A 15,279-nucleotide genomic window follows, 5' to 3' on the forward strand; every position below is an offset into this window, starting at 1 on the left:
TCATTCTTGTCTAGGCCCTTCTACATGCAGGGGTGGCTGATTCCTACTGCGTGGTCCAGCTCTCTCTCCCCAGCTCTGAACTAAGCCTGCATCCCCTGTTCACAGCTCTGTGCTGGACAGCTCCAACCAGAGGTCTTGGGGCACCTCCAACCCAATAGGCCCCAAATAGGCCTAGATCCCTCCAGTATCTTTAAGGAAAGAATCAGCTAATCTCCAGACCTCTGCAAGTAGGCATCCCTTCTGTACCTTCATTTAGTCTTTTCCAGTGCTTCTGAAACACTAAGAAGTAAAGGCAGTCTACCCCAAATCATGTATAGATAGGGGACTTAAGGCATCTAGTAAGGGTAATGTTTACTCAGTTGGCTTTTGCAACCATTTACCTTCAGAAACTAACACACAATTGATAGCACTCCTAGGCAACTGTTTCTGTTTATAGCACAAGAATCAATAGACAACTATGGATTGGACAAGAATAAGCAAATCTGTGCTGAAGGGAAATTTCTAAGCACCAATGGAGAAATTTCATGTTCAGAGGAGGAGGGCCTTGCTCATACAACACCTAAGCATCCCTTTGAGATGTTTTTCTCATTAGCTCATGGGCAGCTACTATCTATCTTCTCTTTTCACACAGCTTCAGCTCCCAGGAAAGGCCCCGAGGAGAAAGATGCCCACTGTCTGGCACGACTCCAATCTTTTCTCTCTGGACCCTCTCTGCATGGCTCCCTCATCTAGAACAAATCGAACTGTGCAGGCGGAGTGGAAGTGGCCGAGAGTCCCCCTGGCCTCCTGGCATGTTGGAAATCGAAAGAATTTCAGTTGGTACCTTATAGACAATGCAGGCTGGAACCTAAATCCTAATCACACAAGCAGTATCTTTCTCCCCTCACCTCATCTGGCCAGTCCCATCTCTCTAACCTGGTGAAAACTTGCTGAAGGAAATAAACCCACCACTTCTACCCACCTAGAGTGTGCTTAATTTCCAAAAACTGCCCCAAGAGGAGTATTGTTCTGAGTTGTGCAGATACTCTTTCAAACCCTTGGCTCTGACACTCAATAGTATTTTTCTTTTTTTGTCTTTTGTCTTTTTTTTTTAGGATGCAAATGCGGATATGGAAGTTCTCAGGCTAGGAGGTCTAATTGGAGCTCTAGCTGCCGGCCTACGCCACAGCCACAGCAACACCAGATCGCAACCGCGTCTGCGACCTACACTACAGCTCACGGCAATGTTGGATCCTTAACCCCCTAAGCGAGGCCAGGGATTGAACCTGCAACCTCATGGTTCCTGGTCAAATTCATTTCTGCTGCACCACGACGGGAACTCCCTCAATAGCTATTTAATCCCAAAATGAACTAACGTCATCATGCCTCAATTTCTTCATCTGTAAAACCCTGTTTTATAGAGTTATTGAGAGAGAGGATTAACTGAGTAAAAATATATCCGATGTTTGACAGTGATGATAAAGACAAAACACCCAAAACTTTTGGATAGTCTGAATATACATACCTGCTCTCTTGAGTCTTACCTGAAGGGAAAATTTGGGGTGGTGGTTCTGAAGGCAACTGTGAAGTCTTCTGTGCTAAGGGGAAGTATTTATAGCTGAACACATTCCTACACCCACAGGGCTTATTTGGTCATTGTCCTTCTTACTTGAAGACACTGTTATCATTAAGTCCTATTTCCTGAAGATGATTTTAGCCAAAATGGAAAAAAAATTAATGATGAAGGATTTAACTTAGACTTAAATTGGAAGGCTGGCCAGACCTAAGACCACATGGCAGTGAGAGGTGTGACCTCTGGTTCAATCCAGAGCAATTTATCTGGGCTTAGGATAAATCACCATTGCCAATAGGCAATCAGATGTTAGAACATTCCAGATGCTCCTGGCCATTGGACTGGAGAGGGTTCCTGCTAAACCTTTATAGATGTTCAAACCAATCTGAACCACTTCCAGGTATTCCCCTGGGCTCCCTGGCCCTAAGGTGATGTGGAGAAGAATCCAGGCCAGATTTTACCAGAGCCTTTTTCTCCCCTGGGTCAGAAGCGGGTTTTCTCTCAGTTTTATCCATTTTTCACTTAAAGGTTGATATTAAGCTTAACACTGTGTAACCCCACTCCCTAGAGCAATAAAAAATAAGCCACCCGAAAATCCTATTCAAAAGGGTAAATATTAGAATAAGATAAACATCTGAGCTGCCTTAAAAAGACCATTGTATTCAAGCAAACTGCCATTTCCTTAGCTTGAGGAAGGCTCTGAATTCAGAGCACTCTGAGGAAGGGGTCCAGCTGTGGTAAGAGAAGGCTATTATTATTGGCACTGTTTATCCAGCCCCTACTATGTGCCAAGTTCCAATCACATGCTTTATCCACTAGTTCGCTAATCTAGCAACCCTTCAGGACTGATGTCTCAGTCCCCATTTACCAAAGATCCCACTCTCACGCGCTTTTCACCAAAACTATGTGGCCGCCCCAGTTAGATGGATGGGCTGGGTCAGCCAAACACCCTCTAAGTTCCATCCTCCAGGACTTGCCTCCTGGCCTTAGGTAAGTGGTACATCCTTTAGCTCATTCTCTCATCTCCATCTCAGAACATCCCTCTTTCTTCTGGAATAATGTGTAGGGAAAACCAGTGCTTCCTCTTTACTGTTTAGAACTTACCGTATGGTTCTAAACACTCTTAAATGCACTGTATAAATTAATCTTTAAATGTGATGCTATTATTAACCACATTTTACAGAGGCATGGGAGGTTCAGAAATGCCCAATCCACTGACTCAGAACTGATTTTGGTTCTAACTAAAATTTCCTAACCAAAATCTAAGCCAGACAACATGATAGGAAGGACAGAAAAGCAGCCTTGACTTCTTTCAGTCTGCGTCCGTGAGACTTTCGCTGTCATTTTCCCAAAAGGCCCATCTCTGCCAGTGTTGGTCAGGCTTCAGTCCAGACTGAGGGAAGCACTTTGAAAGGCTCAAGATGTTAAAGCGTATCTGACCTCATAAAGAAGTCATGGGCCATTCCACCGTTATCCCTAGGTGCAAAGAGCAAGAGAGAACCACCTGTGAAAAAGAGAGAGAGAGACGTCTTCTGATTTGATGCAGGGTAACATGAAGGTACATGAGAGAAGTGCCCGGGTGTTCGTAAGCCCTAATACAGAGCACACTCCTAAAGGGCCCACCAGGATGTGCTTTCTCTACGAAAAGTGAAGGAGGATGCTAGAGTGGGAGGTCATGTACAGGTTGCCTTTTCTGTCTGGGAGGTTAGGGTGGTGGGTTTTGTTTGTTCTAGTTGCTTTTTAAGTTTTCCTGAAGCTTGTGTTTCTAGATGACTATCTCCTGAGCAGTCAAGCAAATGGACAAACACATTAGGGCAAAAACAAACATTTACACAGGCAGGGAAGTCATTTCTCCCAAGTCCCCTACTTCACAGGACTGTATCCATTTAGGGATTAAAACAAGCTGGCTTTTTTTTCCCTAAAGAGAGTGGATTCCTTCCAGAATTCCCATGCCCTAGAGAGCTGGGGCACACTTGGATGATGGGATTCTTTCTTCTTGTTCCACAAATGAAAACCCAGTTCAGATGAGCAGCGCACATGGTAACTTCACAGCCTCTCCCTGCGCTGGCAATCCCAGCTGTTAGGTTTTTTCTTTGCCTTTAACCATGTCCTTAAATTCCAGAAAGCTGGTATAGGAGCCAACTATATACAAAACTTCTTTTAAAGAGATCTAACTGGGCTCTCACCAGTCATTACCCTGGGAGATTAATTATTCCCCCTTCTGCAAAATCCGTACAGCCCATGTAGATCTAAAATTATAGAAAGTACAGGCTGAAAGGCCCCTGAGGGCTCATCTAGTCCAGTTTTTCAAACCAAACCATGAGGGGGTCAGGAAGTCAACATAAAGTCCCTTTTTAAAAATAGAAAAACAGAGAATTTCACACAGAAAAAGTAATTGCTGTTTCATAAAACTTCTGTTTCAGTTACATATATATAGTTCTGAGTGTCATGCTGTAAAACTAAGAACACTCCTTACTGTGTGTGGGTCCTGGTCTAAAAATGCGAGTTCCTATTGTTGTTCAGCGGTGACAAATCCAACTAGTATCCATGAGGCTGCAGGTTCGATCCCTGGCCTTATTCAGTGGGTTAGGGATCTGGCGTTGGCATGAATTGCAGATGTGGGCCAGAAGCTATAGCTCCAATTCAACTCCTAGCCTGAGAATTTCCATGTGCCACAGGTGCGGCCCTAAAAAGACAAAATAAATAAATAAATACATAAATGAAAATTTTGAAAATCAATGACCAACGCTCTGGTTTTATAGGTGGAGAAATTGAGGCCCAAAAGGGACAATAACTTACCCAGGGTTTGGGGGCTGACTAGGGGGGATCCAGCCCTTCTTCACCTTCTTCCTAACATGCCAACCCCTGGCTCCCTCTCACTGGTCAGCACACAGATCGCATATATTAGGTCCTGCCTGGTGTTGTGTGTGTCAGCATATAATCCCCCTCAAACAGCAGACAGCAAAATAACCCCCTTGGAGGGCAAGTTCTTTTTATCACCCCACAGCTCAGAGCACAGTACAGAGCTCTGGGCAGGCATTGGATGTTCATTGGTGAATCACTGAGGTGGGCAGAAGAGGGCTCAGGAATGATAAGAGTTATGAAAATGCCCAAGAAAGGAGAAGAGCTCCATGGGAAGGCCACCATGTTTGTGAGTTCCGGACCCAGGGGCAGTGATGACGAGGACTCCAACAGTGACCTCCCAGGTACTGGGCTGAGCTCTGAGGAAGCCATACTTTATTCACTCCTCGTTAGAAGCTGGTGGGAGGCTATTACCCAGGGCTTACCGAGGTTTAGGAACTTGGCCAAGGTCATTGGGCTAGCCAGGATTCAACCTCAAGCGATCAGGCTTCAGATTCACTGCTCTTAACCACTCCACTCCATTTCTCTTCTTGAAAAAGGGCAGAGAAAGTCCTCAGAATGTTAGCTTCCTAGCATTGCAGCAATGATTAGGTGCTTAACAAATCTGTTGCAAGACTGAAGGAGAGGGTAATGGAAGAAGGACTGCTCTAGCTTGCCCACAGGATAAAAAGCATAGTATCACTGAAGTAGAACAGAGCAGGGCTAGCCTGGAGAAACAAGCCGGCACAAGATAAACCATCTTCCAAAGGGGGAGCAGATACTCATGGAACGCAATTGTCGGAGACCTTCCCATCCCTCCTTCCACCCGCCAGTTGTCATCCATCATGCCCGCCATTGCCAATAGGACCAAAGGGCACAGTGACCACACCCTCAGTCTAAGGGTATGCATTTGTAACCCTAGAGTATGGGTTTATAACCCAGTGAAGAAGTCTGATGGGCCTATTCCCTAAATCAACATCCCTCTGAAATTCTTGTTCAAAAAGTAAATAAATAAATAATGTGAGGTTGAGCTGTGGAAGAGAAAATTAACTCAGCTTTTCATCAGCTTGGACTCCTGGGGTTGTCAAAGGCAGAGTGTCAAATTAAAACATACAGCTAAAATAAAGAAGAAAAGGGAAAGAAAAGCCTGTCTCTGGGAGAGAGCCTTTTCTTTCTATTCTTCACTGTCAAGGAGGCAAAGCTGGTTTGGTTATTCTGGTTTGCTCCCCTGGAGAAATTCTCAATATGATTGGCAAGAAGTCAGGAATAACAAGATAGAGTGGTGATGTAAAAGCCTGTGGAAACAGTAGATCCTTTGTGCTGTCCTTGTCTTAGTCTTAAAGTGGGAAGAAAAGCTGGGATTTGGGCTTTGATGCAGAGCCCTTGCATGTAAAATTTACAGTATCCTTCCTATCGGAAATGCTTAAATACTTTCAGGTATTTACAATCTGTCTCAACATTTGGCTGACTCCTGGCAATTTTCTGCTTTCATTCACATTAACTACTTAAAGGAAAACTCCAGGGCAGCATTTTGAGTAGCACATTGAATTAAAACAAAGAATAAATCTCCAAAGAAACACTGGAGAGTCTGGAATGCAGTCATCTAAGAAAAAAAATCATTATTCTTCACAAATACAAAACAATGGCAAGACATTGACAAGGACCTAGAAAGCTGAGAAAACTAGCCCAGGCAAAACTGCATTTGAAACCACAATACTCTTCTCTTGAAAACACTTGAAAGCCCTGACATTCCATTGTTCTGTTGTGTCTACAATTTAAAATCCCTTTAATAATCACAATAGATACAGTCCATTCTTGGGTCTAACTTAATCCCTCCAACTGCCATTTAATTTGAATTGTCTTATATCTTGCACTCAATGGAAAAAGAAACACTATGTATTTACATCACATAATACCTTGAGCTCCTGGGATCTTTGCCTGGAAGAAGTCTCAAGGCTTCTGTTTCATCTTTTGAATTTTATACTCCATACCAATATGGTCTGTGTTTGTCTTCATATGAAAATGCTATTTAAGCTATCATCAAGTTAGCAAATTCACTAGGAAAATACACTGTTTTCCAGATTCTGAACACATCCCCACCACACTGGCCCATGGACCCCATTAAAAAGCCCAGCTCTAGATGAAGTCTTGATCCATTAAAATGCACTTGGCTCCAAGTAACAGTATGTCAATTTAAAGTAGCCTAAACACTGGCAAAAATGTGTTAATGCACATTAAAAAAAAATCCAAAGATAAATGGTACAAGGTTGTTTTAGTGCCTCAAAAATGTCACCAAGGAAGTTCCCATTGTGGCTCAGTGGGTTAAGAGCCCGACTAGTATCCTTGAGGATGAAGAAGACAAAGAATGCAGCAGGCCATCTATTGAGAACCTGCATGTTATGGGCACTTTGCAGTATTTCAGTGAGTCAGCTCTTTCAATTAGGTATCATCCCATTTATAGATATGGTAACTGACATATTGCTGGAAATACATAGATTGCTCAAGATTATATGGCTGTGTCCCAAAGAAGGAACACATCTATGCCTACTTGACTCTAAAGCTTCACTTTTTACCCGCTAATCCACTGAACTGGTTCTACCAGTCTCCTTTTCTCCCCTAGGACTCTTTCTTAGCCTCCCCGCAAAACTTTCTCCCTTCTCCTATGTCTCTGAGGAGGAATGATCCAGTCTCTCCTTTCTGGGGTCAACAGCCACACTGTGCCCATTATTGTCTGCTCTGTACCCCCTTCCTATCTTCAAATAGTTCTTCTTTTTTTTTTCAATTTCTCTCTCTCTACTCAACACTTCCCTGAATCCCTCCTCACTGTCTGCTTCCCCAAGCTCCCTGTCCTGAAAAAGCCATTATTTCCCCAGCCCTCTCTGTTGTTTCTCCTTTGTCACCATCAATCCAGCTAGTCCCTAAACTAATTAAAGCTAAAGTGTTAATGGATGACATCCCTTCTAAATACTGTATTTGTTTTATTAATGGAAGCCTTTGGAAATCTACCTACAGAACAACCTTAGGGAAAGAAAATTTCAGGGACATAATTTTAAGTTGAGAGATGACAGACAAAATGAGTGGGGTCTCAATACCTGTTGTAATTATGGAAAGAAAGAGGGAACCCCTGTTGGACCACTCATGAAGGATGGATCCCAGATTCTTCCCAGACATGTCCCAGATTTTGATCTTCACAACAACCCCTTCAAGGAAAGTACTAAGAGTCCTGATTTTCTGCTTAGGAACTAAGGCTCAGAGAAGTTAAGAAACTTGCACAGGAGTTTCTGCTGTGGTTCAGTGGATTAAGAATCTGACTGCAGTGGCTCAAGTCACTGCAGAAGTGCATGTTCTATCCCCAGCCCCAGGAACTGCCATATGGCACAGGTGCAGCCATTTTTAAAGGACGGGGGGAGTTCCCATCGTGGCTCAGCAGGTTAAGAACCCCACTAGTATCCATGAGGATTCAGGTTCAGTCCCTAGCCTCGATCAGTGGGCTAAGGATCCAGCATTGCTGTGGGCTGTGGTGTAGGTCTGTGGCATAGGTCACAGATGCAGCTAGAGTCCTGCGTGGCTGTGGTGTAGGCTGGCAGCTGCAGCTCTGATTCCACCCCTAGCCCAGGAACTTCCATATGCCATAGGCACAGACCTAAGAAGACAAAAGAAAAGAAAAGAGGAAAAAAAAAAAAAAAAACTTGCCCAAAGTCTCACAGCTAGAGTGCAATATAGCTGGGATTTAAACCTGGGTCACCTGACTCCACAGCCCCTGATATTTTCATAAAGCAAAACAATTTCATTGGGAAGATTAAGGCTATTCCACTGCAAAAGCTGAAACAGGCACACGGGACAGAGCACACCCACACCCCTCTCCCTCTTCTGGGTTCCTCCCTCCCAGACCACCCTCCAAGGACAAACCACTGCCATTTATGGGCACAGCTGGAGTTTGTATTCCTCTCCAGGTTTCCATCTCCTCCTTTCCAGTTATAAACCCTTTCAAGTGGTACCTAGATCTTTAATTACCTGAAGCTGGAAAGATCCATGGGCAAGATCCAATGTGGCTGGTATGACTCAGTCTAAGAGGAGATAGAGGCCTTATGGCTCATGGAGGATGTCCGTTCAGAGGTAGTTTTTAGACATATTTCAACTAAGCAAATCCTACTTGTTAAAGAGCTGACAAATGACCCCAGGTTCATTGAGCCCAAGTGATAGCTAAAATTACCAGGATTACTCAGGACTACTCTGGACTACTCTGAGAGGGCCTTTTTTTTATTTTTTTATTTTTTATTTTTTGGATGCCCTGCGTCATATGGAGTTCCCAGGCCAGGGATCAGATCCAAGTCACAGCTGCCACCTAAGCCACTGCTGCAGCAACACCGGATCCTTAACTCACTGTGCCGGACTGGGGATCAAACCTGTGTCCCACTGCTACCAAGACGCCATCAATCCCATTGCGCCACAGTGGGAAATCCCAAGAGAGTTTTTTTTTAATGCCCAGGTAGCAATTCAGCAGAATTTGTTTTCATACTGCCTGAAAAACAGAAAGTCCAAAAAGTTCTAAATGTCACTACACGTGTTTCCATATCAAAAGCAGAACCAGATCAGAGAAGGTGTTGGAGCAATGTTCCTATTTCAAATTCATAAGATAACATCTTCAGATATGACTGAGGTAAGAAACCCAGGTCGCAATCACTGAAATAATTGCTGCTGAGAAGACTGGGGCTATTAAAAAAAGAAGAAGGAGGAAAAGACTTTCAATTGCACCAGTAGACTTTCAGGGCTGCCTGCTGCCTGGTCTTCCAGCTCAGCTCTGGAGCCTTTGTGTGAAGCTCATTGTTAACCAGGGCAGCTACCCTTGCAAAGGAATCACTGTCGGAATTCCAGTGTCCACTGAAAGGTTATCAGCAGTTATTGTTTTGATGTTTCTTGGTGTGCAGGGTTTGGGAGAGGAAACAGTCCTCGTCTTTATGGCACCAGTTCATTAGAACATATTGGCCTCTTTTTATGAAATGTCCTTTCTTCAAACTGTGCAAATCCCAAGTTAAGCATTTCAAGTTCCTGACCCCTTTTTCCTCTCTGTTCCCAGCTCTCCCTCTCCCACAACTGACTGAGCTGCCAGGCAGGAAAAACCTCTGTGAACGAAGCGGCAGAAGCATCAAGCTTCCCAATCTTCCTCCTCCCCCACAAACCCAGTCTGTCAGAAGTGACCCAAAGCGCCTCCTCTCCGCTCCCACCCCCTCCCGGCCCGCTCCTCTCCCATTCCCTTATTAAGGAAACAATGAAGCGAACACACCAGGATATTCTGGTGCGGACAGTGATCTCTAGCAATAAATTACTTCCTCACTTAGTGACTTTTATGGGTCAGGGAAAGCATATGGCCCATGCAGCCGGCTCCAGGTCAACCCCAGCAAATTCGATACTCATATGTCTCAGCCTGATGGTATTAAAAGACTGTGGGGTGCCCAGTTCTGAAGTGTTTCATCACCCCATTCCCCAAATGCATGCATTTCACTCTTGATGACCACACTCTCTTCCTTCCTCGCTCTGTTATTCCCCCTTCCCCACCTACTGACTCTCAGGCTTGGTTTGTGGTATCTGGTTTGCCCTTCACCAGAATCTTTCCAGGACCGCCTAGTGGGTGGAATATTTCTTAGGGATTTATTGCCTGGACTGATGTACTTTTCCACATCTTTATCTTGCCTTTTCTTCACCTTGGTGACAGAATCGCATGATACATGTTGCCACTAGCACAGATTTACCTCTCCCTAGAGGCTGCCATGGGCCCACTCACCCCTGTTTCCACTCTGGCGCTATGGGGAGTCTTGAGGGAGCTACTCCTATATGACACAGTATTGAGCAAGACATCACTTCCAAGCCCACTGCCACTCAGAATGCTCTGAGGCTGTGCTTCTCAAACTGAGGGCACAGATCACACCTAGGTGGTAGTGAAGGAATTGAGTGGGGGAGGTAGGGGGGTGAACATGAAACCACAGGATAAAACCACCATTTCCTACTGACATGTCAGGGTAGGGAGGAGAGGGCTGGAAGCAATTTAAAACATCTTCATGTTAAAATAGGCCTGAATTGACCACAGACTTAAACGCAAAAAAAAAACAAAAAAAAAAAACAAAAAAAAAAACCTTTATAATTTTAGACAAATTGATTTCTCATTTGCAGGAGGCCGCTTTAGGTCATTACCCTCCCCTGGACTCCCAACCTCAGGATAATTTTCCCTCCTCTGTTCCCAGAGGTATTTTGATGAACAGTATGAGAAATGGAGTAGGTAGCAATTTTGAAAGCTATTTACAAAAATAATAATTGTCATGACTACTTCCTCTGAGATCATTTTTCTCAAGCAAGGTTATCATTGTATTTCTGTGGATGGATTGATAATAATAGTAATAATAACTACCTTTTATGTGGCTCGCCAAGAAAGGTATTATTATTCCACTTTACATTTTACAGATGAGTAAACTGAGATTCAGAGAAATTAAGCAACATGCCCAAGGTATTTTAGTTACCAGAAAAAGCAGAATATGAACCAGTTCTGGCTGACCCCCCCAAAACTACTTCTCATTGCAATAGAAAATAAACTTTTAAAAAAAGACCCTTGAGTATACAAAAAGTTCAGTATTAGAGACTATAATCTACAATTTATCAGTCACTGGTCATATGCCAGACTTTATACTAAGCATTTTATCTATCTCAGTTCGTCACAGCAATCTTGGGAAATAGAGACAAGTATTATATCCATTTTACAGATGAGGAAACTGAGGCAGTGTTACATGAAGAAAGTAACCATATCTGTTTTGTTTCCTCTTCTTTCATAGCATTATCTTGGCATAGAGTAAGGAAGAGTTGACTGAATTATTTGCCTGTTATAGTCACAAATACCTGATACCATATTGTCTGTCTTATTTGTAATATGATCTCTAGTATCTAGCATAGTTTTGGCACATAGAATATTTAGTTGAATAAATAAACTAAATCATATTCACATAATATTTAATTTAGTGTTACTATATTCAATATGTGATATCAACATGGTTAACATTCAACACATATATAAGGAGATATGATAATTAGGACTTAGGGGTTGCAAATGACAGAAACCGAGTACAAACTAGCTTAAGATAAAAGAAAAAGAAGGGAGTTCTTGTTGTGGCTCAGTGGGTTAAGAACCTGACTAGTATCCATGAGATGCTGATTCGATCCCTGGACTTGTTCAGTAGGTTCAGGATCTGGCATTACTGCAAGTTGCAGCATAGGTCACAGATGCAGCTCAGAGTCTGAGTTGCTGGGGCTGTGAAATAGGCTGACAGTTGCAGCTCCAATTTGACCCCTAGCCTGAGAACTTCCATTAGCTACAGGTGTGGCCCTTTAAAAAAAAAAAAAAAAAAAAAAAAAAAAAAAAACAACTGAATAAAGGACAGAAGAAAGAAACTGATACATGTAACTGTAAAGTTCGGAGGTGGACTTCAGGTATTTCAGGACTTCAATCGATGACATCAAGACCTTTTTTTTTTTTTTTTTTTTTTTGGTCTTTTTGCCATTTCTTGGGCAGCTCCTGTGGCATATGGAGGTTCCCAGGCTAGGGGTTGAATCGGAGCTATAGCCGCCGGCCTATGCCACAGCAACAGCAACTCAGGATCTGAGCCGCATCTGCAACCTACACCACAGCTCACGGCAATGCCGAATCCTTAACCCACTGAGCAAGGCCAGGGATCGAACCCGCAACCTCATGGTTCCTAGTCGGATTCATTAACCACTGTGCCACACGGGAACTCCACATCAAGACCTTTTAAATGCACTTATCATTTTAATTTTCCTTTCATAGACTCTTCTATATGGTGACAAGATCCTCTAGGTTATATCATTCTTACAGCCCATACTCACGGAGAAAAGTCCCTCTTTCTGTTTAGTTATAAGTACCAGGAAGAATTCAGATTATACCCAGTGGAGTCACAAGTTCATCCTGGAACTAATAATGCAGCTAGGGAAAGTGGTTCTCTGATCAGAGGGCCTGGTTATATGCCCTACTCTGGAAGAAAGGTAGAGGTCACTTTTCTTCCCAAACTGGAACAGGTTCTCTATGAAAAACAAGTTTTAATTGTTAAAAGAAATGGTGAAGGGAATCCATGTTGGGCAAAACCTCTAGCTGCCACAGTTCACTAGCAAGAAAAGATTCAACTTCCTTTCATATGTTCTGAGGTCTGAATCTACAGATTTCTCCCTCCTTCAGCCTGCGTCTGGGGCTTTTGGGGATGCAACCCTAAGGGCCAAAGCACCTTCAGGCAAACCTCTTTTCAATCCCCTCCCAGCCCTAGACTTGTCCCCACAGATTCCCAAACGGGGCTCTTCGCTTGGTGCATTGCAATGCTGATGTTGTACAGTGGAGAGGAGTGTCATCCTTCCAGCCCCTGGAGACCAGGCCCGACAACTCCTAAACTCCTCTGTCCTACTCACGCCTGCACTCCATTCCCCAGCTTCCTGCTCTGGGTGTATTTGTTCCCTACACTGATGCCATTTTTCAGCCTTTTATAAATGGGCCTGCCCCTGTTACATGCCAAATGAAAAATCTAAGAGTACTAGCACATCAATCATGGTCTGGCGATAGGGGTGAAAGATGAACTCAATTCTCACTCATCATCACAAAATCGGTAATGTGTACAGAGAAGTCAGGCCCACTTATGAGAGGCTATGATCTGTAACAAACTAAATAACACATTTCTAAGTGCTCTTGCAGGGCCACCAAGAGGGGAGCAGAGCCATCTGAGACCACATCAGCACTGGGTTCTCTTCCTCATGTGTGGATTCTGATAACCACAGTAACACTTAGTTCTTGAATTGCACAACATTTTAATGGAGAAAAGCGGGGCTTAATTTTACATTCAGTGCAATGGTGCAAGAGACTTCGAAGTTACTTCAAATCTCTGATGCAATCTCTGACAAAGAAACTCCTTATCAGGGTTTACAATCCTGGCCCAGCGAGTTCAAAAGGATGGTACAGAACATTCTATTCAATGGCTGCAAACTGTCAGTTCCTCAGCATTATGATTCACAGACACGTTGCGTCGAGTTTGTGTAGTGCTTACAAATAAGAAATTTCACCTTTAAAAGAATTTCAAGAGTCGGGGGTTCCCCTCGTGGCGCAGCAGAAATGAATCTGACTAGGAACCATGAGGCTGCGGGTTCGATCCCTGGCCTCGCTCAGTGGGTTAAGGACCCAGTGTTGCCATGAGCTGTAGTGTAGATCACAGATGCGGTTCAGATCTGGTATTGCTGTGGCTCTGGTGTAGGCTGGTGGCTACAGCTCCAATTAGACCCCTAGCCTGGGAACCTCTATATGCTGTGGGTGCAGCCCTAAAAAAAATTAAAAAAAAAAAAAAGACAAAAAAAAAATTTTAAGTCCTCACTTATCTTGAAAGTCAAAAGATCAGACAAATTAGGCACATAATCCATCATGGTAGCCATCAGCTGAGACAGAAGGTGAAGCTGCTCCAATACAGGCAGATGGAAACTCACTAGTTCTCCACAGTCCTCATCACTCCTTATTGCCTTCCATCTACATCATCGCCTGTCCCCTTCATAGGCATTTACTCCTGCAGCTTCTGACTGCATAGACCCTTCCTGTCACAGCAGATTCTAAAGAGACCCCAAATGGTGGAATGACTTGCCCAATTCAGACTGAAACACTGTTCATTGTTGTGGTTACTATTTTTAATAATATGCTGGCTTTTCTTTCACTTAAAAAAATTATCATACAGTAAAGCTGACTTTTTTAAATACAGTTCTATGAATTTTAACACATATATAGATTCAGGTAAACTCTACCAAATGAGGGCATTGAATGGTATCATCACTCCAAAGAAACTGTCTCATTCTGCCCCTTTATTGCCACTCCTTCCTGCCACTCCTAACCCGTGGCAACCACTGATCTGTTCTCTACCACAATAGTTTTGTCTTTCAAGCCTATAAGAAAAGTAGATCCATATGTTATGTATTCTTTAATACATGCTTCTTAGATGTGGCATAGTGATAATGCCTGTGAGAGTAATTTATGATTCGTTCTTGTTTATTCCCAAGGGGTGTTCTGCTTTATAGATGTACCACGGTTTGTTTATGGATGGAGATTTTTTTTTTTTAAACTATGCTCACAGCATGTGGAAATTCCCGGGCCGGGTATCAAACTCACACCATAGCAGCAACCCAAGCCACTGCAGTGACAATGCAGATCCTTAATCCACTGTACCACAAGGGAACTCCACAGATTGAAATTTTTTTATTCCAAGTTAGAAGGGTTTTTTGAGAGGTTGGGCACTAGGGCGCTGGCTCAAACTAACTTGTGAGAGCCTAGTGCTAACTTTTCAGAAATTGTGCCAGTCAGTTGTGAAACACAGCCATTTAAAAGTTAAATTAAGGAGTTCCCTGGTGGTCTAGCAGTTAGGGATCTGGCATTGTCACTACTGTGCTTTGGGTTCAATCCCTGGCCCAGGAATTTTGACATGCTGATATCACGTTGATAATATTAAATACATTTTGAGGGCATTGTTTACACCATAGAAATCTGCAATTGTTGCAAATTAGGGAGCAGTTGTCAAACATTTTCTAGGACACTATGGGGCTAGGCTCTAAGAGCCAAGATATTCACCCATTTCCTTCCTCACTGTCCTCACTTGTCCCTACCCCCGAACACAGCTTTTCTTATGGATTCAAATTGGGTCAAGGCTAGTCCCCTCAGGAAAAGGATGAGGGTGCAGAGCTAGACAGTAAAACCCTGACATATAACTTGGCCTAAAAGTGGCCAGAGGGCCACATGCTGAATGGAAGACGCCTGGTATGGCTCTGCCCACAGGGGCATGAGCAGGATTCTTTTATCCCCGCCTCCCCACCAC

At 43.5% G+C, this 15,279-nt stretch overlaps 1 protein-coding gene across 3 annotated transcripts in view; it reads right to left on the reverse strand.

The window, feature by feature from the left end:
* LOC146395765 (uncharacterized) overlaps nucleotides 1–15,279 on the reverse strand; it is a 591,473-nt gene that overhangs the window by 538,413 nt on the left and 37,781 nt on the right. Inside the window, exons 1-2 of one of the 3 annotated variants that reach the window (XM_085001351.1) lie at nucleotides 4,840–5,213; nucleotides 1,524–1,680 (exon numbers count right to left, since the gene is read on the reverse strand). The exons of the other annotated variants lie outside the window; for them this stretch is intronic. The gene's annotated coding sequence lies outside the window, so the exon portion shown is untranslated. Of the gene's footprint in view, nucleotides 1–1,523; nucleotides 1,681–4,839; nucleotides 5,214–15,279 lie in introns of those variants that run through there. 3 annotated transcript variants of the gene reach the window in all.

The sequence above is a fragment of the Sus scrofa genome, chromosome 15, assembly GCF_054392235.1.
Source record: "Sus scrofa isolate SSC_HxYL_T2T_F1_AM1 chromosome 15, Sscrofa_HxYL_maternal_Yorkshire_Landrace_v2.0, whole genome shotgun sequence".
In the NCBI taxonomy this organism is placed as follows: domain Eukaryota; kingdom Metazoa; phylum Chordata; class Mammalia; order Artiodactyla; family Suidae; genus Sus; species Sus scrofa.